Source organism: Periplaneta americana, chromosome 5, assembly GCF_040183065.1.
Source record: "Periplaneta americana isolate PAMFEO1 chromosome 5, P.americana_PAMFEO1_priV1, whole genome shotgun sequence".
Lineage (NCBI taxonomy): Eukaryota > Metazoa > Arthropoda > Insecta > Blattodea > Blattidae > Periplaneta > Periplaneta americana.
This window is the reverse complement of record NC_091121.1, coordinates 126,877,927-126,905,361: the sequence shown is the minus strand read 5'-3', so window position 1 is coordinate 126,905,361 and position 27,435 is coordinate 126,877,927. Positions and strand designations below refer to the sequence as shown.

The 27,435-nt window shown below is 35.4% G+C and overlaps 1 long non-coding RNA gene across 7 annotated transcripts; it reads right to left on the bottom strand.

Annotated features, from left to right (window-relative positions):
- Window positions 1-3,340: 3,340 nt before the first annotated feature.
- Window positions 3,341-25,937, bottom strand: LOC138700169 (uncharacterized). Of its 7 annotated transcripts, none has more exons than XR_011332275.1 (6): window positions 25,368-25,937; window positions 15,061-15,249; window positions 12,301-12,491; window positions 11,017-11,079; window positions 10,805-10,934; window positions 3,341-9,912 (listed from the first exon to the last, which is right to left on the bottom strand). It is a non-coding gene; the product is annotated as an uncharacterized lncRNA (long non-coding RNA). The 7 variants fall into 7 exon arrangements; XR_011332276.1 differs by having other exon boundaries at window positions 25,418-25,937; XR_011332273.1 differs by having other exon boundaries at window positions 15,061-15,525; window positions 25,368-25,455.
- Window positions 25,938-27,435: the final 1,498 nt, after the last annotated feature.

Sequence of the window (27,435 nt, the reverse complement as noted above, 5' to 3'; positions counted from 1 at the left end):
AATTCAATTGTTCCCCTGCTTACTCATATGTTGAATCATTTTCTTCTTCGTAGTTTAAATTTTTGTTTATTGTTTGTTCTTGGTTCATTTTTGTTTATTTCTTCATCTTCGCTTTTCTCAATATTTCATCTTTGTTTTATTTTAATTCTACATAGAAAAATTCACAACATCGTCTAGCCTCTAGTGCACTAATTGCATCTATTTCGTAAAAAAAAAAAAAAAAAAAAGTTTCTTGCTAAAAGAAATACGACACAAAATATTAATATGCAATATTACTTGTACGTCTATTACAAAGAATGGTAGAAGTATTTTATATAAAGAATTTCTAAAGTCATAAACATATATTACGCAATGCTGTGTGTTATTGTCTCCGGAAGACTGTAACGTCACTCCTACAAGCACAGTGAAGACAATACATTACCTAAGTTCCTCAAGGGTGACCAGATTTCGTATCGCAAAGTATTTACAGTAGGTTCTGATATATAAAGGCAGCTTATATATTATCGAGCATACTATAATCAACACATTGGAGTTAACTGTTCCTTACAGCTATGATGAAGCTAAGTTTCAGCCTTATTTCCAATGAATTTCGAATTAAACAGTTCTTTCGGAATGCCTTCAAAAGTACGATAATTGTACGTAATCATATTATAATAAGACTCCTTTAAGCATAGCCTGTACTGTACCAGATAATAATTTCATGTTGGAAAATTTATTGCTCTTCAATTATTAAGAATTGTTAATTCATAACTGAATGGTACAGTACAAAATATTTTTTTTTCCTATTGGCACACATTAATTTTAATATAGATTTAACAACTGTTATTCGTATCTAAACTTTATTGGTGGCATCCAAACAGATCCACATTTTTCAGTGACTTGTGTTCTTGCACATATTATTTTGACAAAGGAAAGCTTCAGTAATGCCTGGAAGAGACAGAGGTGTAGAACTGTACAGCCAAGTACCTAAAGCCAATGCCTGGATTTTTAATAAGTCTGGACTATCTACATCTGAATGGGTATGCCTCAAAATGAATGCCAATTTAGCAGCAGTTAGAGGAGTACCAGGTTGCTCTTTGGACGGATCCCGGTGCAGACATGGCTGCCCGGAGACTGAAACCCTTGTCCACGTCCAAGGTCAGTGTAACAGAGGTTTACTCCTCCGAAATGCCAGACACCATCATGTTCGATCCTTAATTGCAACTGCTTTAAGAAAAAAGTCTTGGATAGTAGAAGAGGAAGTTTTTTGCCTTGCTACTAATGGCTCCTCTAGACGTATTGACATCATAGCGTATTCCCAGACTACCAAGAAAGGATATATAATTGATCCTACCATAAGGATTGAAACGGGGAGTAGCCAGCCGGAGGATGTCAATAAAGAAAAGATCAACATTTATCTGCCAACAGTTGATTACTTCAAAGCAAAATACCAGCTTGAAGACATTGAGGTGATTGGTCTCCTTATTGGAGCTCGTGGTGTGATTCCCAAGTTCTTTGAAAGCTTCAGGAAGACTTTTGAACTACCACAGACACTTACTACTGACATCATAACTTCAGTTTTGAAACGCTCTTGCCAAATTCTGAGTCATCATATTCACTCTGTTTAATTTTTTTTTATTCACTTTATATTCATATATGTTTATTTTAATTTTCTTTCTACAAAATTTATGTAAACATTTAATATTGTAAAATTCATGTAGGAGAGTATACTGAGTCCTTCTGGACTACCTCCAATGGGAGGCAGTTATTATCTTATCTATCGAGTAACTTTATAAATTATTATGTTTTCTTTATTCTGGAGTGCAGTAATATCAAAAGAGGAATTTAAAAATTAAGCAATTGTCAATTTTACGTTGATCTTTTATTACGTCACTTATGCAAATTTCTTTTTCTGAAAAAGATTGCTGTCGTCTTGCTGGTGGTCTTTTCTCTCTCCCTTGCTGATGATCATCACGAAGAACATCACGTAAGTACACTCCATAATACATTTAACATAATTATCAAATCAGTGATATTGACCTATTCTGGTCGGAAATGGAATATTTAATTTCTGTTTTAATTTTAACAGACACACCCAAAGTATGAATTCAAGTATGGAGTAAAGGATCCACACACTCATGATCACATGGAACAGGCTGAGAAACGAGATGGCCACAAAGTCGAGGGTCACTACATGTTGGTGGAACCTGACGGAACCATCTGCACTGTATGCTACAACACTGACAAACACACCAGATTCCACGCTCATGTGCACAGAGCAGGTCACGCCATTTACCCCATCCATCACGAGAAGAAGGTGGAAATCCACAAAGCTGAAGAAGGCAGTTCTCATCACAAAGCATCCAGCTATAGCAATTCATATCCGCATTAAATAGCAGGGTCATATTGATATCAAATATTTTCGTATTTATTTACTTCTAATTATATTACTTTTAGTATAAGTCATGCGTCATAAACCTGTTTAACCTACATTCATAATTTATTTTTACTTATTTGAAGCATGAATAGAGAGATTGTTCAATCATTTGTTATTTAATTTAGATTCACAATAAAATATGCTCACATTTTACACTTTGGTACTTAATTGTTTGAACTTCATTTTACAATAAGCCTACACATTTATATTTAATCAGAAAGGAAAGGTTGTAATTCCTTACGTAAACTATTTACGTTACATAAATATATACATATTTACATATCTTAGAGAATTGGCAATTAAATTAATTGAGAAAAATTGAAAATGGGATGAATAAAAACCCTGCAATAATGAGATAAAAATTTTCTTACGGTTCTTCATTACACGTACTTGTGCATATGATGAAAAAGTTGGCAAGTTGCATGCATTTTATGAAAGTAAATAATCTTTCTGATAAACTCTAAATAATGCACGAATTCAGAAGGTACCAGTCTTCGCATTAAGAATATATCAGTAAAATACTGTAGTTAATTAAATGTTAATAAGATATATTGAGTGAAAGGGATTATAAAATAGTATCCTAAAAAAATGAGTTATCTAGAATCAAAACTGCACTTTATCCAAAAATCTGATTTATTAGAAAAGAAGAAAAACTAGTACAGTTAGACCCCAAACTAAATTTAAGGCAGATAAGTTCTAGTTTGACACCAAGCGAGCAGTTTATCACATTTCCTGCAAAATTCTGCACTGAACATTCTTTAATTCCATATTTCTTAATTTGCAGTTTGATTCTAGGTGACTCAAATCAAAATTGTATTCAAACTTTAGAGATCTCTATAAACTTACACAGGTTTATATGTAGAAGTTGAACCTGAAGTAATGTTACATATTCTGATGAATGATGATTTAGTAAAGAGCAACAGAAAAATTATAATGCAATTTTATTTCTCCAGAAGAACGTGCATTTTAAAATACATTAATTGTGCGATCGTACAACACTGTAATCAGTAGGGAATGCACTCTAGGTTGTTGCATTGTCCTGAACAACCCTTTCACCTGGCTCCAACCAATACGGCTTTTCGTATATATTTCACCAAACATATTCCTATTGCTGATCCTTAGAACTTCAAAGTATGCTAAGTAACAGAATTAAATTACGTATTAAACTGGTTCAGAAACCTAAATAACTTCAGTTTCTCCAAACAATAAAAACAAGGATGTTCCATGTTGAATCTTTCGTACACTACTTTTAACACTTGAATATAAATAATTGATTAAATGGCGATCTTACTCGTGTTAATTATGTAAGCATGTGTGTCTTACAGCTGTTTCGGTGCTACTTTACACCATCCTCAGAGCCTACTAGATCTCGACGCTATCTCAACTTCACTGCCTGTTGTGTGGGTGCGTTCGTGTGATGAAGAGTTGTGTCAAATAGTGTGTGTGTTCTGAAATTGATCTGTGTGTTGAGAATTTGATTAGGGTGTATTTTAGTCTGTCTGTATATTTCATATTGTTCTAGTATGTTGAGTTTTTGGTTTTTGGGTTGTATGTGTAGGATTTCCATGTCTGTATTTATGTTATTGTATGTGTGGTTAGCATTAGTTATGTGTTCAGCATATGTAGATGTATTGTGTCCTCTGGTTATTGCTTTAATGTGTTCTTTGTATCGAGTTTGGAATGATCTGCCTATCTGTCCAATGTAGAAACTGTCGCAACTATTGCATGTGAGTTTGTATACGCCTGTGTGGTTGTATTTATTTGTTTGTGTTGTTTGTGTGTTGAGATGTCTTTGTAGCGTGTTTTCTGTTCGGTATGCTATGTTCTATTTCTGTTTTCTGAATGAGGATGCGATCTTGTGTGTGTCACCCCACACAACACAAACATGCTGCATTCAGGACAATGGTACACAGATTACTCAACATACCCATGAGCCAACAACACTACAATGAAGAAGTGAACACAATCAATACATAGTACAAGAAAATGGTTACAACCCAAACATACCGTAACAGAAAACATCATAAGGAAGACAAAACAAAAACTCAACAAACACAAAAACACAACACAAACACAAGAACACAAGAAATAGGCCTACATCACAGTAATATACGAAAACAAAAACACACACAAGGTATGATGAAACCCGTACAAAAAATTATAGACATCGACTGTAATTCTGATCATTAGTGTGAGAAGCATACAATTTTATTTTTAAATGCTGAAGAATTATGCTTTCAGTTTCAAAGAACAAACAATTTCTTGGTACAGGAGTTGTTTTTTCAAATGAGGAATACTTAGGATGGTAATTTTCATACTAGGCTACAAATTTCTGGGGTTGTTTTACCAAATGAGGTATACTTAGGATGGTAATTTTCATACTAGGCTACAAATTTCTGTGTGTGGTGGGTCCCTATCACAACAGCATGGCGTGTCCTCAGGTTGCAGATAGAGGAGACAGCCTCCAGATATGGAGGGTAGCTGCGAATATATTGAATAAGCAGTCGTGAACAGCCGATAAGGGGTGATCCTCCATCTTGAAGATTGGGCGAAGGGCTAACAACCCATCACCGTAAAAAAAAAAAAGATTGTTATGAAACCACAACATAAGACTTGGAATGAGACTGATTCTCTGGCATGACCACAGCAAACTAGGCATAATAGCTCGACTATTGATCATAGTTTTTTGTATTCGACAGATACTGGAAAAAAATGGGAATATAAGGGTACAGTACATCAGTTATTCATAAATTTCAAAAAGCCATATGACTCGGTTAAGAGAGAAGTTTTGTATGATATTCTTATTGAATTTGGAATTCCCAAGAAACTAGTCTGATTAATTAAAATGCGTCTCAGTGAAATGTACAGCAGAGTCCGTATAGGTCAGTTTTTATCTGATGCTTTTCCAATTCACTGCAGGCTAAAGCAAGGAGATGCACATACTTTTTAACTTTGCACTAGAATATGCCATTAGGAAAGTTCAGGATAACAGACAGGGTTTGGAATTGACCGCGTTACATCAGCTGCTTATCTATGTGGATGACGTGAATATGTTGGGAGAAAATCACAATCTTTTAGGGAAAACATGCAAATTTTACTTGAAGCAAGTAAAAACATAGATTTGGAAGTGAATCACTAAAAGACAAGGTACCGTATATGATTATGTGTCGTAACCAAAACATAGTTACAAAATGGAAATAAAGAAATTGGAAACTTATCCTTTGAAAAGGTGGAAAAGTTCAAAATCTTGGAGCAACAAACATAAATGACACTCGGGAGGAAATTAAAAGCAGAATAAATAATTATGGGAAATGCTGTTATTATTTGGTCGAGAAGCTTTTGTCATCCAGTCTGCTCTCAAAAAACCTGAAAGCTAGAATTTATAAAACAGTTATATTACTGGTTGTTCTGCATGGTTTTGAAACTTGGACTCTCACTCTGAGAGAGGAACAGAGGTTAAGGGTGTTTGAGAATAAGGTGCTTAGGAAAATATTTGAGGCTATTGATGGATCAACTTAATTTTGAGACTGATCCTGATGAAGTTCTGGAGCAGATGCGTCGTTATGTCAGAAGAGCAAAACGAATTAGGCTGCGACCAAATAATTTTGAAGAGTGGGATGACGAGGAATTTTTGAGACGGTTTCGAATAACGAAATCTACTGCACTTCATGTATTACATGAAATCAATGATCAACTGAAACATAACACAGTTAATAATAAGGTACACTATATCGGTATTGCATTAATATTTTGTATAATAGCACTATAATAATTATTTTTAAGTACATTGACCTGTAATACAGCAGAAGTGAGGTTAGAATGTTGCTTCATGCATGTCTTCTGTTGCCCTAAGAAGGTATTAAAGTGATTGATATAATAACACATGGCAACCTACATTAATAACAGTTTCAAAATACTTTTGCATAAAAAATAATAACAGTATATAATATATACAAATAGAACTTTATATGGTGAACTACGAATTCTTCAAAATTGTTTTACCACTTTAAAGTACACATGTATTCACATATTTGACTTACAGTCAAGTCGTATGTACCGTAAACGAAAGAAAAATTGAGAGCCGACACCAATTTCGCACCAAATAAGGGTGGAAAGTTGCTGTAAAAGTAGAGGCCGGTGGAGAGGTATGGACAGGGGAGATCGCTCTGTCCAGGTGGAAGAGGTAGGCTGCAGGGAGGGGCAGCACATTCATCTCATTACTGTGTTTCCTTACTTATTACAGAGAAAAGACAAGTTTTCATAAGATCGAGTTAGTGACAGGTTAGGTTAGTAGGCTTGCATATACTCACAATTGTCTAAAAAAAAAAGTCACTACTACATGCAAACCTCTCTCTCCCAGGCTATCCTATAGGGAGTCCTTGCTATTTGCCTTCTTTTGGTAATGCTATTGTAAACATTTACCGGTAAAGGTGTAACCATATCTCATTATTTGTACATTTTTCAGAAATAATGCCTTATCTCCAATGGACCAACTACTACTGGCATTGAGGTTCTATGCCACTAGAGGAACACTGACAACAGTAGAAGATTTTGTGGGGTTCACAAAGTTACAGCAGGAACTGTTATCAATCGAGCTAGTGCTGCACTTGCTGCTTGGTTTAATTAAAGTGATGACTTTTAATGCTTCATTGGGAGTAGTTTTATTTGCGCCAGTTATTAAGCGCAAGGCTCGATTTTTTTTTCTTTCAAGGGATATATATATATATATATATATACAGTGAAACCTTTCCTTATGGACACCTCCAAGATACGGACACTCCTCATATACGGACAGGTTTTTATGTCCCAACTGAAATAATATAGAAATAATGATAAATTTAACTCTCGTTTACGGACACTCTCAGACACGGACAGCTGATTCACAGTCCTAAAGCTTGCTTTACCTGCTGACTGCGGACAGAACCTGGATTTCAAGATCTAATATGTTACAAAAATGGAAAATTTTGTACAGAAATTCCTTAACATGAAAGAAGACAATAAGAGCCTTGTAGGCTACCACTAGCCCAGCCGGCTACCCCTTCTTAGCTGGAAGCAGGTGGATAAACAGAGGCATAAAATTTAACCTGTCTGATGGGTCCAACGTTTCCGCGATCGTGAAATTGTATTCGACATATGATAGGGTTAGTAGGATTATTCTCTTCACTTCAATCAGTTGTTCTGTTTCGAGAGACATGGCACCTGAACGTAAAGGTTAAGGGGACACTCAACTTAAGAATTGGAGAAAAAGTGTCATAGAAATGAAAAATTAAATTTCTACACTAATTTACGTGACAGAACTAAATCAATACGCAGAATTCTTCCCCTATTCATTGAGAAGTCACAGTCAAATGCACAAAGCCAAAAAGTAAAAAATGATAATTAAAAGTAATATTTCAATTAATGATTGATTAAAAATTGAAATATTTTTTATTTTGAAAAGTATTGGATCTAATGAGCTGAGATTTTGCATGTTACTTTTCATGTGTATATTAAACTTTTTCTCCAAATTTGAAAAAGATTGGTCAAATAGGAAAAAAGTTCCAAAATATAGTTGAGTGTCCCCTTAAGTTGAAAAACTGTAAATTATATTACTGTACACCAGTACTGTATTTTCCTTTTTCGGTTTTATCTACTGTAGTTCAAAGTTGCAAAGAAGTTACTGTAGTACAGTAGACTGTATTTAGAATTAAACTACAGTAATACATTTAATTTAAAGCGTGAAAGGATACATAATGCATATTATAAATTTACTGTTAGATTGGGGAGACTCCCTCCCAATAAAGGACACCTCCCAGTTGCGGACAGATTGTTACGTCCCTTCGATGTCCGTAAATGAGAGGTTTCACTGTATGTATGTATGTATATATATATATATATATATATATATATATATATATATATATCCTCCTCTCTCCCCCACTACCTCTCTCTCTCTCTCTCTGATGCTGTTATGAATACTTCTGAATAGTATTTAATACAGGTTTTATGTACATATTATAGGTCTTGATTAAAGTTTTCCTAGAACTGTCTCATTTTGTGTCTGCTAGTTGTTGTTTAGTCAACTGTCCGAAGGTAGAGTGGAACACCAATAAGGCATCACTCATGAGGCAACTGTCAGGAGATAATGTGGTAGGGTAGCCAGTACCCTTCCCCTTCATTGCATGTATCACTCACCAGTAGGAGTAGGCCTAACATATTTCACTAATCAGATTTAAGATATGCTTGCTATAAATTATTAATTTAACAAACTAAAACGGTTTATTGAATTTTAGACGTGACAGTTTTTCTTCATTTCCTGAAAGTTTTGGAATTGGCATTTACGTTTTGCAAAAGTTAACTAATCACAAACATAACAAAAATTGTTTATGTGATTTATGCAGTATTTCGAGATATGTTTCACTTTATAAGATACTTTTACCACACTTAAAATTAGGACAAAGAAAACACAGGTTATAAAACTCGTTTTATGAATGTAAGTTCTAAGTTCCAACTCAACTGGAAATTAATACTAACTCTCACAGTCTAATGAGGAATAAAATTTATTTTTATGAATTCTAACGTCACAAGCAACAATGATCTAAAGTTACAGGTCAATTGTTAAAGCAATAAAATGAAATATTTGAAATAGTTTCTTTCCATTAGCATGATAAGGATTGTATATAGTAATAAAAATAAATAATTTTTTCTACAATTACAAAAAAAAGTGGTGGGTGGTAGAAAAATTCTGACTTCATTTTTGGAATCCGCAGATGACATTACACAATAAATAGTAGAAATTGTACATTTAACAAAATCACTGTTGACCATAAGAAGGCCTAATATCCTATATCTATTATATTATTAGAAATATATTAACATTCTATGTATTTTAGCTTAATTCTGCTACATAGGTTGTATTTCAGTGTTTAATTAATAGTTCATAGTACTTTGTTGTTTAATTCGTAAATAACTCTTGTATACATGTAGCTCTTATCTAAATCAAATTGTTGAATTCTTTGTACATATGTATGTATACTTTTTGCTGGTTGAGTGGAAGAGAAGGCCTTACGGCCTTAACTCTGTCAGCTAAAATAAATCATTATTACAGTATTATTATTATTATTATTATTATTATTATTATTATTATTATTATTATATCTATGACAGAGTAGAGACAAAACAAATGCCGTTACAAAATACGAAATTCGAAATGCACAGTAACTTATGATACCAGTAATCTACTGTTCTGAATGGATGCCGGATGGACATCATTCTAATTGTGTATGCATTTGAAATCTTAGTATTATTTTTAATCAGCATATAATTCGAGGAAAAGATTATATGCATTTCCTTAAGGTCCGAGCCTGACAAGCATAAGTGAATTTGAACCCAACACCGGCTCATGGGCTTGACCTGGGCCCATGCAGAGCTCTACCATTTGTAGCATGTAAACTCAATCACACTAACACTTGTAGAGAGATTCATCTACCTACTCCGAATTGCCTTGAAGTAAGGACCTGAAACAGAGGAATTACAAGAATGTATTCATCAAAGCTATAGAGGCAATTAAAGATACTGTCCGTTACTCAGGAGAAGACGAGCAGAAAGAATGTGACCTTCTTGACCTTCACTGCTGATTATTATAAACATAGCTCAGATAAGCATCCCAGTAGCCATGTTATTACTCGTGCAGGAAACATGAGTAACAACGCGTATGGAAATTAAAGCTAAGTTGAACAGAAGGAGACCTAATGTTTCCGCTTACTGCAGTACAGATATTGCACATATTGTCGTACGTTATCTGTTCACATCCCTTCCTCCTCAGTCCGCTCTCGTCTTCTCCTGAGTCACCGACAGTAGCTTTGTTGTTAGTGATGCTACTACTTAGGGTTAGTAAGTTACTGCTTGAAATGTTCATATCATTTAGTCAGATTTTTTTAAGTGTTCTTTTTAATTTTTATGTCTAATTTTAAGTTTAGAAGTTGTGCTTTTTTAATCTCAAAATATGTTTTCTTTGCTATTTCTATGTCATAGGCATGCAATTCCTACTTCCTCTTCTCCCTTTGGGCAAAATGTTCCTGCTGTAGGGGACTACACAAGTTTTCTCTGTGATCCAATGAATTTAGTTTCTGCCACTAATTGAAGATGGAAGATGTCCTTGTAGATGGGCCACCCATTAAAGAGGGGTGGGGAAAGTAATGTAAAAACTGCCAATGTTGCTTTTGATATTCCAAACCCCATCTATTTCTGAACATGAGGACATGACTTACTTTCATTTCAAATCATTCTTTATTACAATGTTAGCATTCAACTTTCAACTAATAAATTTTTTTAAGAAATCACTGTAATAGTACTGAAGTTCATGAATTTCTAACATCTCAAGTATAATTAAGTCAACATTAAACTTACAGTTCACAGATGGAGAAGGATTTTTCATTGTGGCTAATGCTTTCCTCAGAGGCTTGCTTTTTCTTTCCTTCTTTTTTCTTTTTTAAGCATCCTTGATGTGTAACTCGATCAGCTATTATCCCATTATCAGCTGAAATATTTAAAAGAGGGATATATGCTTATATTCAGACCTTTCTACACTGAATAAACCAGTAATTTCACTTAAAACTTACATTCATTACATTACGTAGACATTCATACAGTGGAAAAACCTCCATCTGCTGCACCAGTTGACCCTATAATATTTTAAGAGTGGAATTAATTCTTAAGGTATTTAATTCTGGAGAAAGATTATGTTTTATCATAAATGTGTGGACACTTCAAAGTCAGCAGCTGTAACAGTATTGTATTTTCTAGCGTGCTCTTAACCCAAACTCATTTTTAACAATAAGGAAGTGAAGCTGCAATAGAAAAGAGAGAGAGAAGAAAAACAAGCAAATATTTCTATTGTAAATATAATGCAGTCATTTTCTGTTTTATCTTGTGAAAAGATATTTTTCAGTTTTTCTGTACACAAGATGTCATTCACAAGTTTCAAAGTGAGAATCCTCACAGTAAAATTGAAATAAAACTTAACATAGGGTAATGTAACCTAATCTGATTACAAACCCATTACAGAGAAATCTCAAAATAAATTCTTCCGTTTAGTGCACTTTCTACTTTTAGGCCTACATTTATAATTTTCAAATTCTCACTCAAATCCCACACAATATTATAATAAAAAGATGTTTAATTTTTATGACATCCATTTTTTGTGACCATTTCATTTTATGTACAATTTATACTTTAACTTATTTTTTTTAAACTTTTGCATCTAATTTATCTACTGCTTGCTGCGGATTTCATATAGTATGTGTGTTAGTTTTATTTTCAACGTGTTGGCTGAAAATGTGTTTACATGTTATAGCTATTTCAGATTGGAAAAGTAAGCATCATACATTGAATGTGAAAGAACATTTTGTAGTAGCTATAAATCAAATTATCTGGAGATATTGTTGAAACGTCCAGTTTCACTTTAAAAACTAAAGAATTGCATTGTGAACCTGAATAAAAATAAATAAAAAAGAAATAATAGGATTATAATGTAATACCAACATTAAATTAAATTTGTACAACCATTTTCAAGAATCTAGCATTTTTTCCATCTCTAAACCTCATCATCTCTTCTGCTGGCTCTTAATTCCTTACAAGCTAACCTCATTTGTGTTATTAGCTGTAACGGTAACAGTGGAACTTGGTTTAGTTACTACTTCAGCTGTAAATAAATGAGTGAATCAATAAATAAATAAAAAGAAAAAGAATTCAAAGTAGGCTATGTATTTTTCAAAATCTGTGTTATACAATTTTCTCTGCTTAATATTTAATAGTTTGTATAACATATAAGTGAACTTATGCATTGAATATGAATCAAAAACACTGGGAAGACCCTCAATTGATAGGAGAATTAAATCACTTACCTTGGCTAAGTTTGGATTTGGTTTTGCTTCAGTTGGAGGGCCTCCACCTGTTTGTAGCCTGCATTGTCTCTCTGCAGCAGCAATTTTCTTTGTGTTCTTTTTCAAGAATTCAAATTTGCTTCTCAGCTGTTTTCAGATCCTTGTATTTGTGCTGATATTACTATATTCTTCCCATGTTTCATCCTACATTACTGATAAGGAAGAAAAACTAGGTTAAATCCATATGCAACCTGCAACATTAGACAATATATTTCTCTTTTTCCCATATCTAAGTTTCTATACCTAACTAGGCAAAAGCTTTTAATGAACGAGTGTCAGTACAATATCAAACATATGACTCTGCATAGAAAGTTTGGAAAAAAAACTTAATATCTAGTATCTGTCCTCTCAGTCCACTCTCTCTCTTCTCAGTCTACTCTATGTACTCTCAGTCCAATCTCTGTCCTGTCACTATATTCTCTGTCTTCTCAGTCCACTCTCTCTCTTCTCAGTCTACTCTATGTGCTCTCAGTCCAATCTCTGCCCTCTCACTATACTCTCTGTCCTACCAGACCACTCTCTCTCTTCTCAGTCCAATCTCTGTCCTGCTGCCACACTCTATGTCCCATCAGTCCACTCTCAGTCACACTCTGTGTCATCTCAGTCCACTCTATGTCGTATCAGTCCACTCTCTGTCCCCTCAGTGCACTCTATGTTCTCTCAGTCCAATCTATGTACTTTCACTACACTCTGTCCTCTCAGTCCACTCTCTGTCCTCTCAGTCCACTGTAAGTCATCTGCATCCACTGTCCCCTCAGTCCACTCAATGTGCTCACAGTCCAATCTCTGTTCTGTCACTATACCCTCTGTCCTCTCAATCCACTCCATGTCATCTGATTCCACTCTATGTCTTCTCAGTCCACTCTATGTCCTCTCAGCTCACTCTCTATCTTCTCAGTCTCCTCTATCTCCTCTCAGACCAATCTCTGTCCTGTCACTACACTCTTTGTCCTACCAGTTCAGTATTTGTCCTCTCAGTCCACTGTCTGTGCTCTGAGTCCACTCTATGTGCTCTCAGTCGAATCTCTGTTCTGTCACTACACTCTCTTTGCTCTCAGTCAACCCTCTATCCTCTCGGTCCACTCTATGTCATCTGAGTCCACTCTATGTGCTCTCAGTTCAATCTCTGTTCTTCCACTGTCCTCTCAGTCCACTCTATGTCTTCTGAGTCCACTCTATGCCGTCTCAGTCTACTCTCTGTCCCCTCAATCCACTCTATGTGCTCTCAGTCCAATCTCTGTTCTGTCACTATACTATCTGTCCTCTCAGTGCACTCTCTGTCCACTCAGTCAACTCTATGTCCTCTCATCCACTCTCTGTCTTCTCAGTCCACTCTATGTGCTCTCAATCCAATCTCTTTCCTGTCACTACACTCTCTGTTCTTCCAGTCCAACGTCTGTGCTCTCAGTCCAATCCATGTTCTCTCAGTCCACTCTCTGTTTTCTCAGTTCACTCTGTATGCTCTCCATCCACTCTATGTGCCCTCAGTCCAATCTCTGTTCTGTCACTACACTCTCTGTGCTCTCAGTCCACTCTCAATCCTCTCTGTTTACTCTATGTCATCTGAGCACACTCTATGTCCTTTCAGCCCCCTGTCAGTCCTCTCTATGTGCCTTAAGTCCAATTTCTGTTTTGTCACTATACTCTTTGTGCTCTCACTCCACTCTGTCCTTTCATTCCACTCTATGCATTCTGAGTCCACTCTATATCCTTTAAGGCCACTCTCTGTTCTCTCAGTCCACTCTATGCCCTCACTGTCCGCTCCCTATCTTCTCAGTCCATGTATGTACTCTCAATCCAATATTTGTCCTACCAGTCCAGTATCTGTCCTCTGAGTCCAGTCTCTATTCTCTCAGTCCTATGTCCCCTCAGTCCATCCTCTGTCCTCTTAGTTCACTCTATGTGCTCAGTCCAATTTCTGTTCTGTCACTACACTCTCTGTTCTGTCACTACACTCTCTATACTCTCTGTCCACTCTATGTGCTCTCAGTACAATCCCTGTTCTTTCAATACATTCTCTGTCCTACCAGTCCAGTATCTGTCCTCTCAGTCCACTTTATGTCCTCTCAGTCCACTCTCTGTCTTCTAAATCCACTCTATATGCTGTCAGTCCAATCTCTGTCCTGTCACTACTCTCTGTCCTATCAGTTCAGTATCTGTCCTCTCAGTCCACTCTATGTCCTCTCTCTCTCTTCTCAGTCCACTCTATGTTCTTTCTGTCCTGTCACTATACTCTCGTTCTACCAGTCCACTCTCGTACTTCTCAGTCCATTCTATGTGCTCTTAGTGCAATCTCTGTGCTATCACTACATTCTCTGTCTTACCAGTCCACTCTCTGTCCCCCAGTCCACTCTATATCCTCTAAGTCCACTCTGTGTCTTCTCAGTCCACTCTATGTGCTCTCAGTGCAATCTCTGTGCTGTCACTACATTCTATGTCCTACCAGTCCACTCTCTGTCTCCCAGTCCACTCTTTGTCTTCTCAGTCCAGTCTATCTGCTCTCAGTCCAATCTCTGTCCTGTCACTACACTCTCCGTGCTACCAGTCGAGTCTCTGTCCTCTGAGTCCATTCTATGTCCTTTCAGTCCACTCTCTGTCTTTCAGTCCATTCCCTGTCGCGTCATTGGATCTTTACATATTCTAATTTTACGATAATTTGCAAGGTGAAGTTTTATTAATGTGCTGCCAGTATAGGAAATTAAAAACAAACACTGAAAATACCTTAGTTTTGTAGTGTGGAGTAGTAGAAACTCGATATGATCACTGGGAGAGCTGTGGTCCCACCGAATCCGCCCTAAATAGGTTCCTTACTTGTAGGAAAATCGTCATACTTGAAGGAAGAAGGCGGCCATATTTCGTCGTTGTGACGTTACTTGAGGTGGAGTGGGAGAATGATTGCAGTGTTGTCAACTGTGGTAACCAATCATATTATCTTACACACCTAACAAAACAAAACATGACCTAACCTAACCTAACCTAACCTAACGTGCTACACACCTATTGTAACATTCCTTAACGTTTAGCACACCTGCTGTAACATTCCTCACAGTTTCATTTCCTTTGCCGATATTGGCATCCCTGCTACACCTGTACCACATCGTCTGCTGGAATTCTGAGTCCATCTAGTGGAAGTGAAGTGAAACTGCGACTCTGTTAATTACGTTTCCGAAGTTGTTTCTGTGTTATCTGCAAGAATTATTGTGTCATTGTAGTGATAATTGCATTTATATTGTACAATAAAAATTGAAATGTGTCGTGGCTGAGATAAAAGTGTTCTAAATTGATTTCCAGCGCCACAAAAAGTGTGAATATCCATTAGGAGTCCGTTGGAAGTGGCCGTAGGGTACTAAAACTCGACCATTTGCAATTCTCTCATACATGTTCTAAGGAATTACGTCTATACGGGAATCGAACCCTGGTAATAATGTGTTTGGTTCCTTTTCCGCACGGGTTTCCTGAGCTGGAGGCATCGTATGAATGCAACTCTGGTGTTGTCTATAAACTACGTCCACGATTTCATACAGTTACAACCGGGAACTCTTCGTTAACAGAAAAACCACAATTTAAGTCACAATGAGTTAGTGTGCACTCGAAGTTGGTTGCTTGACGGTTGTCAGCCCACTTTGAGGTCTGTGGATATAGAGGGAAAAATTGGATCGGTGTCAGATAGAGTTCCCGGGTAGCTCAGTTGGTAGAGCATTGGTACGTTAAGCCAAAGGTCCCTGGTTCGATGCCCGGCCCCGGAACAATTTTCCCTCGAAATTATTCAAATCAACTTTACAGGGAGTTATATCTGAAATCTTGATTTGCATAATACACGTCACTGTTCGTTAACAGAAAACCACAATTTAAGTCACACTGAGTTAGTGTGCACTCGAAGTTAGTTGCTTGACGGTTGTCAGTCCACTTTGAGATCTGTGGATATGGAGGGAAAAATTGGATCAGTGTCGGGTAGAGTTCCTGGGTAGCTCAATTGGTAAAGCGTTGGTACGTTAAACCAAAGGTCCCGGGTTCGATGCCCGGCCCTGGAACAATTTTTCCCTCGAAATTATTCATTACACTGATAGTTAACCGTAGGCTAATAATATTGGTATATCTATTCGCTATTCGCTCGTTATGTTATATTAATTATTATTTTCAGGAAAGAAGAAGAGTAAAACGGAAGTTTGCTGAAATCTTTCTCTCCCTCTCTCTACTGTGATAGTTGTAGACGAAGTTGAGACCTCCATTATGACATTGGAAGCTGATACTGAAAATGAAATTCGGGTTCTGTCGAAGAAGAATAAGAAAGTTAAGGAAAGAATAGTTTTGTGTACGAAAAGAGAATAAAACACTGCAACAGTATAAATGGCAAGTGGTGAAATCAGTGGGTGATTTGAAAGATGTGTTGGAAACTGCGAAACAGAAAATCTTGTTTGAACACGAGTTTTGTGATATGTCACGTTTCATTTCAAAGACTTTTGTATCTCTTCTCAAGAGACATATGAAAGGTTAATGGTAAGAAGCAAAAGAAACAGTGTGATGGAAACATACTGGTAACAATTAATTTTCTTTCCCCAAACACATATAACTTTGTTAAAGAATTTGATACAGCTCTTCCTAATCCTCGGACTCTATACATTTGGTACAGTATCGTAAACAGGGCCATAGAGAGCCGAAATGGGCCCCCTCGCTAAGATTCTACGGGCCTCCCTTTCAAAGATATACGAGTGTTGAGAACACTCATATGTGAAGTAGCATAACACTGACCAATGCTTTTTATTATAGACATTACAAAAGTGAACAAATATTTTACACTACTCTATTCTCTATTGTTTATTTTAAATATACACACACACACTAAGTCACTAACTTACATTTTAGGAGAACATTACTTTTAAGAAATCTTGCCTTTAGACTTGCAAAATAGTCTATTTTCTTAAAGTCCAACTCTCGTGCAAGACTGCTTTCCAAAGCTAAGGTGCCAAGACATGATAGTCTCCCTTGCGACATTGTTGAGCGAAATATGTCCTTCACACGCGCTAACAGGCTAAACAACTTTTAATGGCAATGTAGTAAATATGCGCAAAGCAATGCAGAATTTGAAGATAGATTGATCAGTTTCTTTTGAGTAAGGACATTCAGGAGTTGAAAAGTTTTTAAGTTATTCTTAAAGTTTACTGGTTGAATAGACAAATTAATTCTAAGATCCCAAGGAAGTTGCCACTCCTGGGATCACCAATAAGGTGGGTATCCCCTCTCAGTGGCAAGCCTCTTTCACATAAAAACAGAATCATATCCAAAATACGGATTAAAATCTTTCTCCAATTGTCCACTTCATTCTTAAAGGTTTTAGAATGTAACACATCAGTGCTAAATCCTCACTTAAAGGTTTCTCCAAGCTCCACCGCTCTAGATAACAAGCCTTATGACTAGCACTATTTTTATGTGTAGGTAATTTATCATAGAGTCTCTTCCACCAGAAAAACCTCCAAGAGAACATAATACTGAACGTGCAACTTGCTGAAGATGCAACAGTCAGTCTCTTGGTACGCTTTTTCCATTTTTCAAGGTTCATTGCAGAACACAATGAGAAAATAAATTACACATCCATGTCACATGGAAACTCTTTGGGGAGTGATTTAGGCCCACGAAGAACTAATTCTTGAATAAACCCAGTAGAAAGCTGCAAATTTTCTAGTGTCCCGATGTCAAAATCAAAAGGTCTAGAGGTTGCTGCCCATGATATTGGTCATGGTGCAAGTAGGGCAAGGAAAATCTGATCGTGTTGTATTTATTGATTCGGAACGTTCATTAGATCCTGATTTTACTTCGTCTTCATCTTGAATATCTTTTCTTTGATCCAAATATTCACTTTCCACTTCCTCCTCCTGTTCACACATTCTTACTTTCTTCAACACAAAACCAAAGCTTTCAAATGTTATCTGTCTTTTCTTAGATAATTCTTCCTTCGTCTCTTTCTCCTTTCTTTCCTGAGTACCAGATTTATGATAACTCAGCCACCGGCGTAGCTCAGTCGGCTAAGGCGCTTGCCTGCCAAGTCGGAGTTCCACTCGGGCGTGGGTTCGATTCCCGCTTGAGCTGATGATCTAGTTGGATTTTTTTCGAGGCTTTCCCCAACCGTAACGTAAATATCAGGTAATCTATGGCGAATCCTCGACATCATCTCGCCAAATATCAACTCACTATTACCAATTTCATCGACGCTAAATAACCTCGTAGTTGATACAGCGTCGTTAAATAACCAAGTAAAGAAAATTATAACTCATGATCTGCAAACAAAATTGATTAAAACATTAACATACACGGTTGTCAACTTCCGAACAAGCCAACCAAACAACTGTTAGTCTGTGTGTGGCGTGGAATGGAGATGGAACAAGCGTGTAGCCTACTATCTATAGTAGTAGAGAACTGTTTTCCCAGTAAATGCCACGCCCAATGCAACGATTTCACTATGATCCGTGTGTGTAAAAATGTCGCATAAATTAAATAATATTATTACTTTCAGTTTTACATTTTAAATTATCTATATACGAGGAAGAGTCAAAAAGTAACCTTAATAATAATACTTCATCACTTTTCAACATAGTATACCAGGAACACTTGCATTGAAAGTTCGTAATTCTATCAGCACGTTATCCAGGCCCCCCAAAAGCCCCAGGCCCCCAGGATACAGCCATGCCTTCCATACCCTCTCACCGTGCCTGATCGTAAATGCAGTTCATTGTAGGCTACAGATAAATGAGATATTAATATTCTCAGTATAATATAAATAAAATGTTAATATACAAATAATTGTATTTTTTCTATGTTTATTATGTTATAGCCTGTAGTTTGGGCCTTATAAATCATCCAATTTCTTAATAAAAATATAGCAGTGGATCAAACCAAGACTCAACAGTTTAATAATACTAAAAAGGTAAGTAGTTTACATAATTTTGTGGTGCAAAACATGAATTAATTAAATATAACGTTTATTTTCTTTGAGAAGTTTGTTGCTCCATTACCATGAAAAGAAAAAGATTTAGGCCTATATTGCATAAAACTGCAATAAGTTTATTTGATATACTAATGCGAAAGTGACTCTGTAACTATGCGTTTTCAATTTTTTTTCACGGCTTTCAGTAACTATGACCATGGCCGACTTGATGCTCGCTTCACTTCTCCTTTACCGGCCTTGACAATTCATTTTGATCCCTGTGTTAAAGCTGTAATAGAGAAAATGTGAAATTCCCGCCAGATGGCACTGACTCCCAAGGTTCACTGAGGAATGTGTGTATGGTTTCTTGTACGATTATAATTAGTAATATTGCGCTTCTTTCTATTGGTATGTGAGTTTATAGTGATACTAGCCGTACCTGTGCGCTCCGCTGCACCCGTTAGAAATAAATATAAAGTAATTACATAATTAAAATAGGACGTTTGATCCAGGGAACATTCGTGTTTGTTAGAAGGATAAATCGTTTAATATGTTACTTGATTGAAATTGTATTTAAATCATTAAAATGCGATCATTTTGGTCCAGATACTTCTCATTTAGTGCAATGACAATTCCTTTAACATGTTTCTTATTTGTTATTACATGCAACCATAGTTTAATGAAGATTAACATATCATTTAGTTTTAATGTGTAAACTTTATATTACTTGCTATATGTTTCCATTGAATTATGGTAATAACTTAATTTTAACCATTGTTTTCTACGTCTTCAGTAAATGGCGCGTGGCCCACTATGGTTCTGAACCCTTCAAATAACTTAAATAGTGATACAGCATAAACAGTGATGTGTAATTATATTTCTTTCTTTCGAAAATGTAAGAATTCACGATCTCCTATGTACCACTCCCATGGAATGAATAAACGTGTTTTTTCTTCCTACTCAAAAATTTTATATTTTGCACATAGGAATTACTGCAGGAACAACAACGCTACAATCTGAGGCGGCAGTGAAAATGTATTGTATTGTTCTTGTCCAAGACCCCTTATAGACGAAGTCATTTGTTATTTCATTGCTCCGTCTTAGATGGCGTATTTTAATTTTAAAACTCATTTATCTCATTAAATATCAGTCCTATCAAAATTCTGCAAAGAATAAAACTTATCGCAAATCATTTTTAAAGAAACATTTGTTATGTAACATTTTTGACAAAAATCAATAATAAACGAGATATTTCGATTTATTTACTTCAGGCCCCCTTATAACCCTCCTTTTAAATAGAGAATTTTGAATGCCATATAGCCTAAAATCTAAGTTACAGCGAACTTAATTTATATTCCAATTTTCATATAAATCTGTTCAGCCATTATCGCGTGAAAAGGTAACAAACATACAGACAGACATACAAACAAAAATTTCAAAAAAGCGATTTTCGGTTTCAGGGTGGTTAATTATATATGTTAGGACCAATTATTTTTGGAAAATCGAAAATTGCCAGAAAAATTTCGGCTACAGATTTATTATTAGTATAGATGATTCAAAATGACATATTGTTGTGTACCATTGTGTACTTCGAATAGAAAAAAAAAGACTGGAGGAACAATATCATTCCACGTATTTCCGAGTGACAGGGAAAGATGATTATATTTCGTGACCAGAATATTGTACGAAATGGAAATATAAAAATTGGAGTTGTATCCTACGAAGAGGTGAAATAATTCAAATATTTTATTTTATTTTAGCAGGTTATTTTACGACGCTTTATCAGCACCTTAGGCAATTTAGCGTCTGAATGAGATGAAGGCGATAACGCCAGTGAAATGAGTCTGGGGTCCAACACCGAAAGTTATCCAGCATTTGCTCATATTGGGTTGAGGGAAAACCTCGGAAAAAACCTCAACCAGGTAACTTGCCCCGACCGGGAATCGAACCTGGGCCACCTGGTTTTGCGGCTAGACGCGCTAACCGTTACTCCACAGGTATGGACAAAAAATTAAAATATCTTGGAGCAATAGTAACAAATATAAATGACATTTGGGAGAAAATTAAACGTAGAATAAATTTGAGAAATACCTCTTAATATTCGGTTGAGAAGCTTTCATGATCTAGTCTGCTGTCAAAATATCGGAAAGTTAGAGTCTATAAAAACAGTTATATTACCGGTTGTTCTGTATGGTTGTGAAACCTGGACTCTCATTTTGAGAGAGGAACAGAGGTTAAGAGTGTTTGAGAATAAGGTTCTTAGGAAAATATTTGGGCTAAAAGCGATGGAATTAGAGGAAAATGGAGGAAGTTACATAACACATTGTATTCTTCACCTGACATAATTAGGAACATTAAATCCAGACGTTTGAGATGGGCAGGGTGTGTAGCACGTATGGGCGAATCCAGAAATGCATATAGAGTGTTAGTTGGGAGGCCGGAGGGAAAAAGACGTAGATGGAAAGATAATATTAAAATGGATTTGAGGGAGGTGGGATATGATGATAGAGACTGGATTAATCTTGCTCAGGATAGCGATCAATGACAGGCTTGTGTGAGGGCGGTAATGAACCTCCGGGTTCCTTAAAAGCCATAAGTAAGTAAGTAAGTAAATAAGGGAAAGATGCGAAAATGCCTTAAAGTGATTTCACACCAAGAATTTGTTCCTAAAGCAACTCCCCATCTTCAGTCGTTTGTAGTTTACATTTCAGGGAAGAAGATTATTCTAATAATGGGAAATTTAGACTATTAAAACCAAATGCTGTGCCAACAATATTCCCTCATTATCCTAGGTTAAAGTGACAGATATCAGAAGACCATGACGAACAGTTACTAAAACTGATCTCCCTCCACCCAAGAAACGCAAATCTTTTAGTAATATTGGTTTTTCACTATTTCAACAAGATGTTCCGAGTGGCTCAGCATCAGTTAATGACATTCACTTCTTGCCAGTTTAAAATGACCATAAAGCGGCGCAAACAGACGTCAACTGTGTGAAGCTAAAAAGAAATTATTAATAGATTGCATGTGAAAATTAAATTACTTAATCAGGTGTTACAAGAGAACCAAGATGAGATAACGAAAACAACCGAAAAACTCCAACTAATTGAAAGAGATCCGTTACATAAAGAACTGGAAAATGTAAGGAAAAAACTGATGAAGCCAGTATTCATGCAAAATTGATTCTAGATCAGCTGCTTAATCATCGAAAGAGAATACCAAACAAGAATATATTAGAAAATTTGTGTTCAGAAATTGAGCCGTTACTGTGTAGATGCCCTCTCTTGCAGTGCCAATTTGTGATGAAGACGCCCAAAAACGACTTGCTAATATCATTACTGTGAAATTTGTTAGGCCACTTCTAGATAACATTGCAGCAGCTTTAACTGAAAAACTTGTTCCTTCGAAGAATGCAGCTTATATTCCACTGAATCGCAAAATCTTGAAACTATGATTCTTGAATCTGCAATATCAAGTGAAATGTATCAGTGCAGTGAGTGAAATAATAAAACTTAGTACAAGTTATTGTAAATAATTACCCAAGTGATTACTTGGAAACATCGCAGTTTAGCCTAGGGGTGCTACCCAGTGAATGAACTACAAAATTAAGCCTCTGTCATCATGTTACTTAAACTGAACAGGTTACTATGTGTTACCTTCCCTGCTTTTAAACTCTCGTTTTTACCATAATTAATTAAGAGAACTAAACATAATAATACTTATTGTTTTCTTATTTATTATTTATAATTGTTGTTATTATTAGTCTACTCTTTAATCATTTATTTTAATTCATATTGAGTATTTCTTCTGTGGACACCACACCTTGGCAGACAGTGCCTCGTGGTGGAATTGAGAAATTATCCAATTTCAACATAAGATCACAGTCTACTATATACAGTCGCGAAGCTTGAGGTGATTTTTTTTGCAAATCTCGTGATAAAGCACTCCAAGTGGTTAGCAACTAGAAACAATAGACTGTCCACGGTCGACTTTGGACTGTGTCGCATTTCCATCGAGTGCTAGCTCATTGCGTATTTCACATTGATGCTTGTGAAATGTTGTTATTGGTTGTAATGAAAATGTTAATGGCTAAAATACAATAATTGGAATAATAATATTTTACTAGAGACGTAGACAAATTAAGTTTGTTTTAATGAAATTTATTGATCACGTTTTATTTTCAATTCTGATGGGATTATTATTGCTTAGGCCTACTTTTTTTTTTCAAAGGATATGTTTTTAATTATAGCTGTTAATTTTGTTGTTATTTTTATTTGTTACTTTACTAAAGACGTAGAAAAAGTCTGTTACAATAAAATTTATTGATCACGTTTTATTTCCAATTCTGGTGTGATTATTATTGCTTAACCTCATCCCACTTTGTTAACTACGTAAGCCTACACTACAAGTACCGGTACACGTAAGTTACTCCATTAATTCATATTTCCATTATTATTGTTGTAAAGGGAAATGCAAATTAATATTTATTGGTTTTATAGTTAATTATCGCTATAATCTTGAATTAGTGAAGCGATTATAGTAAATTTGAGTTCGTTTTGCACAAACAAAAATAATATTAACCTATTTCTTGCAGGTATCTTCGAGTTTATGGTGGAATTTAATATACTTCATTAAAATAATAAATTAACTTTATGCATTTAATATTTCAATAATGGAAGGAAGGCGTTAATTTTTCCAAAAGAACACGACAACGAAAGTGTAACATATTTTGTCGTCTGCTAGGAGAGAGATCTGCGATGATGAGGCGATAGTAGCGATCCTAGTGGTGGGCAACTACTCATGTTTGCAATTTTACTACATATTGAGCTTCGCGACTGTATATAGCAGACTGTGATAAGATTACTATTGTCAAGGCCGTATACAAAAAAGCGAAGGTAACATCAAGTCGGCCATGCTATGACAATGTGGTCATAATATAGGAGGTGATGGAGCGTCTTTCATGGCACCCAATTATATAAAAAATATTTGGCAAAATTATCAACATAAGACGCAATAGTTCCAGCACGAATTGCTAGGGAAATGACCAGTTTTCATAGTATTGCATCTTGAATCTAATGAGTGTTATATTTGTAATAATTGAGGGGGGGGGACTACAACAATGCATTAAAATACAGAAGAATCAAATTTGTATAATTTTAACAACTGTGGGCTACAACAACGTATTAGAATACACAAGTACCAAAAGATTATTATCCTGAAAGTACAATATTTGTTGCTGCAAACCAAAACCATGTTTTTACCACATTACACATCTCGCAGAAGCCAGTGAAACAAAAGAAAATTGTGCCTTCTTTGGTGAAATTTTTCTGGAGAAATACCATTATTCCCTCACTACATTAAACGGCATGCAGGAAATTGTATTTCACTTTATCGCGAAACGGAATGATAGTGTTCACATTTTCATGAACAGAAATAGCATTCTCTTCAGTCAAATAATGCAACCCCTGCATCACGAGTACAATGAAGAAAACTGAATCCTTAATAAATTATCATGTTGACTAGCAAGTAATACATAGAGTAATATCTAATATAAAATCATATATTTTCATTGTTAAGTATCATGTGATAATAAAGTCATAATTTCATTCATAGCCAATCTTATGTTGATTGGCATTGCAAATCAGAAACATAACCTAATTAATGTATGATTAAATCGGTTGATATCTGCTTCCAGTTCTTCTTTTATTTGAAAACCTCTCCGGAATAAGGACATAACCAACAAAACTGTAAATTCATGTTTCGTTAGAAAGGAAAACTATTTCTGGAGCATATTTCATTAGTGCAATATTTACTATCACAAACATTTCACTAAACAGGGATAAAAGTTTATTCTGCCATTGAGTTCAATTTATTCTTATAAATAAATGCTTTAAAATTTATTTTCCTACCGACATCACATATTTCAATAATATTGATATTGCATTCCTTTTACCGGGGAGGTTTTCAATTTAGTATTATTATAGTTATCGTCTCGTGTATCATACTTATTTGTATGACATCAAAAAATTTCACTAGCCGATCTGACATATTAGAACAATTTTACTAAGTTTTCTGCATTTAAAACAGCTGAAAAATATTTTCCCGATACCTGTGTGTCAAATTCGCTAGGCTAGCGATCAGAGTGAGAAATGTGTTTACCTCGCGCGAGGTGAGCGAGAAACCACAGTATAAAGAAGATACAGTAAGGTCAACTAGCCCATTTCGTGGGAACAAATTCTGAGTGCACATGTCACGAAACCGGGTGTATTGTCTGGAACCTCCACCAGATGGTTCTCCATCTACGACAGGCTGGCATAATTTAATATTAACTGAAAAGATTTATTACTCATCTTTTAACAATATGAAAGACATGAGGCAAAGGAATGGCAACATAATCATAATAATAATTACTTCCGTATATAAACATCATGAAAATATTTACTAATTGACGCTAATTTTAAAGTCACTGGTAGATGCTTATGTTGGTAACGTAATATTCAATCATTAGCTACATAGATCATGACATTCGTTTCGATGAAGTTACGTCAACAATGGCTATAATAAAATTTTGTTGACTAGCTAATAACATTATATGGAAAGAAATGCAATGGATATGAAGAAACAGAATAAAACGGTAAGCACTTCGCTAATAGTAGTCTATGTTTTACTTCAATCATAAACACTGCGATTTTATATGTATTTTGAAAAGAAAAAATGAATTTTCATTAGACCTACATAATAAGACACAAATATCACTACAGAACAAAGGGATAATTACAACAGTTAATACAAAATTTCATCTGAAAGTTTAGCATGTATGAACAGCTGATCGCTAAAATCAGCTGTTAGCGCTGCCGATACTAGCGACATGGTTGGATTCATTGAGAACTACACCTCCCTAAGTTTGATTTTAGTACCAACAACATCAAAGGTGCCGACAAGAGTTGTCTCTACTGTATCTTCTTTATACTGTGGAGAAACTAGTTGTAGCACAGTCTATTGTCCGCGCAACTTATCTAGGCACCTGGGTTCTCTACTGCTCTCTCGCTGCCCCGTAGCTATCTGCTGGCTTCTGACTGTCGCTGAAGCAGTTGTACGTACAGTTACAAAAACATCATTCGGTATTTAATTTCAGTGCATTCTATTGGATATGATATGTGAAAGTATATGGTTTCACAAAATAACAAACATAAATAAATTACATTTTTCTTCTTCTGTGTGCTATACAGTATGATCACAACTCCAATTAAGGCCCATTCACAATGAAAATTAAACATAAACATAACGTAAGCATAAAACCTTGTGTCCATGTTATTTAATGAAAGCATTCACAATGAATTACATAAGCATAAACATAATCTTAATCATAAGACGTTAACATGAAAGTTTGCAAACTCCAAACTTTCATGCTTATGTTTATGCGATTTGGAAACAGTACCACAAGCGGAAAGCGTGTTTTCACTTTTTGTTTAACATCTCATGGGCTTTGCCTACAGGCAATATTTTGATCTATTGGCAGTGATGATAGCTAGGCGCGCAACATGGAATCATATGACGAAAAGTTGATTATTTTATACCAAGAAAACCCTTGTCTATACGACAAGAAACATAAAACATACAAAGATATTACATTAAAAGAGAATGTTTGGAAAAAAAAATAGCACAGGAAATGAATTCTGAAGGTAGGTATTAGTTAAATCATTTTATAGCTAACATTATTTTATAGTTCAAAGTATTGGTGTTTCAAAATATATTAGTATATGAATGCAGTTCGCATTATTTACAGTAAATATTAAATTAATTATTAAAATAGCTATCATTTCGATATATGCAACATCTTCTCACGTGAAGAAGAAATCTCTGCTATTGTTGCGTGGTTAAGAAACTAAATGACTTAAGGGAGAACACTAGTGAGTTTTTCTTTTGCAATTTCCAACCAATCTGAATGATTTTTATACACCACATGCAATGTTATAAAACTAAGTACCATGCAAAATTTGAAGCTGATTGGTTGGGAAGTTATTAAATATATTATATTTTGTTAATTTGCATATTCGATGAGCCCCAAAATTTCACTTGGGATGTTTAAACGTTTTTAAATAATTAATTGAACCCTACTTGTGATTTGTGAGTGCAAGTTTGCCACTTTTTGTATGTAGACGTAGGTTATTAATTTT